At 38.8% G+C, this 4592-nt stretch overlaps 1 pseudogene; it reads right to left on the bottom strand.

The window, feature by feature from the left end:
• Nucleotides 1–4592, bottom strand: part of LOC122057969 — a 7917-nt pseudogene that overhangs the window by 1867 nt on the left and 1458 nt on the right.

The following is a 4592-nucleotide window of genomic DNA, read 5'->3' as shown; positions in this document are numbered from 1 at the left end:
TGGTGGGGGTGAGGGTGAGGGATTTCATTTCTACGGCTTTCTGCTAAACAGATCCATACGCCGAGGTGATAGCTTTGTCGCCCAAGACACTCATAGCCACAAACTGATTCTTCATGAAGAGGTTCAAAGAGACTAGATCTTGCAGCTTCATCGGCGAGGGCAAAATCTGCCATGGAAGCTCAGGCAGACGATGAACAAGGGAAAATGAGCCCGACCGATTGGGGTTTCTAAAATGAGGGAGCATAGTGCAAGTGAAATCAGCTCTGAAGTCAGGGAAAGAGATGAAGCTTCAGGGAAAGGAGGTTCAAATGAGGCTCGAGGGAAATAAGGTTCCAGATGAAGCTCGAGGGAAAGAGGGAAAGAGGGAAAGAGAGGGAGAGTCGAGATCTGATATGAATTTGTCACAGCTTGGATCTTCATTGGGTCGGGTTTCTGTCTCACATCTCACTTTTCAGCCGGTTTTTGGGTCAAGATTTTACATCTGTTGGATTGAAAAGATAACAAGTGTCTCTCTCTCTAAAGTCGTTGGACGTTCGTTGGAGCGTCAGTCGTTGGAGACGAGCCAGATCCGTAGATGTACCCTGTCTGAAGCACATACTAATACAGAATGTTACAGCAAAGAACATATTTCACAAGCATGGTTCTGGTGACAAAGCTGTTTAAAAGAAAGTAGACTCTACTCAATTATTGTAAATCCTAGCACTTAATCCAGCCTGGGATGATGAAAATCAGTAGCAGTTCAAAATAAATATAAGAACAAAAGATTACCTTCTGCTCACTGGCATCTAATTCTTCTTCTCTTTGGTACTTCTCATATGCCTCAGCATCATCGACAAACAAACTAGAGTTTGACAGGAACAGCTCACGACCACTGAAACAGAGGAAAAGTTCAAATCAATCATAGCCTCTTAGATGAAACAAATTCAATGAGGTTATATAAATAAGAACACAAATACCTCATGCGATCATGCTTAGCTCTCTCAGCCTGCTGTGCAGCAAGACCAGCTTCCCTTTCTTCCATTCTCTTTTTCTTCCATTGCATGAAGAGTTCAGGAGTCAACGGGTTGAAGATGTTACTTTTGCACGCTACCACCAAAAAAATATATCACTTGTAAGAACTAGTTTAGTACAATCCAGATTTTGAGGATGGAAGAGTGGGAATGGCTGGAGGAGTAAATCCCAGCTACCTGATTTTCAATATTTTCCTCAATTGTTATCTTCTCAGTCTCTTCCTCCAATAAAGCCTTCATTTGAGATTTTAACAGATATCCAGGAGGAAGAGCATCTGTAATGGCAATCTTTGCCACCATTTGGACAACCCAGAACCAACCATACTGTTTCTTCTCCACTGCTTCCAGAAAGTATTTGCACACCTGCCCATGACGATGACCATGACCTTGTGAATAAGAACAACAAACATGTCAAAAGCACTGCAAGTAGTACAAAAAAATTATTCACCCAAAAAAAGTAGTATATACAAATAAAAGCCTGAAATAGTGTGACTATTATTTGTGACAGTCATGAAACAAATCATTATTTGAGGTCGATTGGGACTTTATGCTTGGAAGAAGGTCAACATGCTACGGGAAGAGGTTAACAGATGTTTTTGTCAGGTTCTGGTAGTGGGGGATATCTTTTGTAGTAGCCCTCTCATAGGGGTTTTGGTGGTCTAGTGGTTGGTTAGTACTCGGCCTTCCCATGGACTATATCCTATTTATGGTTGAATCTTGCCTCAGGCAGAATTTAAAATTCTCATATTTTTCAACTAATAGTTATTTTCCATTCCTATGGGAAATAAATATTCCATCCAAGGCATAGATCCAAAAAAATAAATAAATAAATAAATAAAAATGATGCTTACTAATAAAGGTAGTCAATATATTGAACTCAAAATAGTATTAGAGTAACGACAGTTATTCTGCCAAGAATCAGTCCACCAAACAACAACAGCAGCAACATAAACAACAAGAACTATAGCTAGAATTCAAAATTTTGTAAAAGTAGGCCACTCTAAGGTCAAGCATTTTCTGAACCCATCTGCCACACCCCATGCAACCAAAGTGATCTACACCATCATCAACCAACTGTTCCTGCTTTCCGGGTTATAAATTTGTAATCGGTTAATCAATCTAGTTTAAATCAAGTCCAGGTTAGGCAGCCATTAATTTTTATTAAGTTTGTCTCGAATTCTTGACCCGTTTTGAAGATTGACCTGATCCGACATATTTTAGTGGTGACCCGAATGGAAAGTTTTCTGAGATCTGTGATGGAAGCAGAGAGGTTGGGTCGACCTGCTGGGTCGACCAACGATTTGAATTATATAATGTACAGTTGTCATGTTGAGAAAAGTCATTGTATTTTGGAGTTTTTCGAGTTAGGGTTTCAAGGAGAGTTTTCCGCCGCTGCTTGGGTGTAATCTCTTTTCTGCATAGTAAACATCTTCTTCTTCTTGGCTCGAAGACGTAGCACACCACCCTGGTGTGTGAACCTCTTTAAATCTATGTGTTGTACGATCTGTCTTGGTTTATTGAATCACATTTTTTTTTGTGTTTATTCCAACAATTTCCTTGATTCTTAATCATAACTGACTTGAAACATAAAATGGACCTCACATTTCTTATCTCAAATTCACGGATGGTTTTCCTTTCTTCTATAGAGGAGGGAAATCAGTTGATGTACTTTACGCAAACCCTCATTTCCAGGCAATGAATGGGCTTCGTCTGAACTAAAATTTCTCCACCTCATATGGTGGCTCCCCTGGGGGAGTCATCACTTCAAGTTGGAAGGAGATCTGGTAGTAGAATGATGAGGAGAAATATAGAAAGCTAGGATATCAATTCTGCCGCAGGTCCTCTAGCCTCGGCCAAGAAATTACTTCTAACAGATCAGCCCATGGATAGATAGGTATAGTTATCATAGGAAAAGGTTTGTTTGGACCACACTGTTCCTGTGTTCCACCCTCCAATGACAGCTTTCCTCATTTTTCCTGTTGGACATTAAATGGACAAAATTCTTGTGATCAATTACTTGGTAAGGATAAGTGTACTACCGCTATATTTAAAATAAATAATTCAGAATGATAACAAATATGACAATTTTCTTCTTCAACATGAGCTCATACATATCTTTTTGGAATGTTTTGTGAAACCGAATTTGTTAGAAAATTCTCTCAAGATGACAGAATGCTTTGGAGAAAAGGGCCAATTACATAATGCTGACTAATTTCACCACAGTTTGGAACTTACCTTAGGAAAAGAACAGGATTTTGAGAACAGAATCAGCTCCATGGAGGGAACGATGGGATCAGTTAAAAGTGTCTTCACATATTTATTTTAATTGTTGTTAAGGTTTTTAGATAGGCCGGATTAGGATTCTATAAGCCCTATCCTGTTTTGAGTCAGTTTCCTTCATTATTTTAGTTTACTAAACAATTTAGGTTACCTTATTAGTTAAGGACTGGTTTAGGCATTTCTTTTTTAGAAGAAGGAAACCAGCTATGGAATCAGTTTCCTTCATTATCTTTGTTTACTTAACTTCTTAAGACTTCTAGAAGAAGGTTGATTGTCTCCTTGCTCCCTACTTCAGAGCTGGTTACCAAAACTGAATTAGAAGACCCTAGAACTCCTCCAATCGATAGCTGAAACTTCCTTGCTGTTTAAGTCTTAGAATAAGACAAAGTTATCACTCAAACTAGGAATCTGTAGAAGGAATTTTGGGCCTTCAGCTGTCATCCACTGGCTTGGCTAGCTGGGCCATCCTGGGACCAGACTAAAGTCTCAATTGGGATTGCTTTGGCTGCTGGTTTCTTTCTTTTACTAGACCAACCAATCGACCTTCCTGCAATGACGCCTAAAATACCCTAAAAATGTACCTGATCTTCCCGCTTGTTTCTTTCATGCTCCCAAAGTTATCATTTAAACTCTAGATCCGTATTGGATTTAATGAATAACCCTGTTAAGTTTATCTTGAATTCTTGACCCGTTTGAACATTGACTCGCTCTGACATATTGTGGTGGCGACTCAAATGAGAAGTTTTCTAGGATCTGTAATGAAAGTAGAGGGGAATGATTCGATCGGATCAACCGTGACCCGATGGGTCAACCCAAGATTTGGAGTATATAATGTATTATTGTCTTGATGAGAATGTCATTGTATTTTTTGGGGTTTTTTGAACTAGGGTTTCAAGGCGAGTTTTCTCGTTACTGCTTGGGTGTAATATCTCTTCTATATAGTGAAACATCTTCTTCTTCGCCCGAGGATGTAGCACACCACATTGATGTGTGAACCTCATTAAATCTTTATATCGTTTGGATCTCTTATTTATTTATTTTCATATTTCTTGGTGTTTGATCTAACAAGCCCTAATTTGTTAACTAAAACTTGGCAATTGATTAGGCGATGATCTTGGAGGGGTCAGGTTTTGGATATCCCAATCCAGCTATACATCAAAGATTTCAAACCAATTTTGATTCTTTCTAAACTTTTCATTGAATTTTTCCCTTTGACAACAGCTATCATAAGATGCACATGAAATATGAATCAACTGCAAGTATTTGCTGCCATTTAAAAAAAAAAAAAAAAAAGGAATGGGG

The sequence above is a fragment of the Macadamia integrifolia genome, chromosome 12 (assembly GCF_013358625.1).
Source record: "Macadamia integrifolia cultivar HAES 741 chromosome 12, SCU_Mint_v3, whole genome shotgun sequence".
Classification (NCBI taxonomy): domain Eukaryota; kingdom Viridiplantae; phylum Streptophyta; class Magnoliopsida; order Proteales; family Proteaceae; genus Macadamia; species Macadamia integrifolia.
This window is presented reverse-complemented; position numbering and strand designations above follow the sequence as displayed.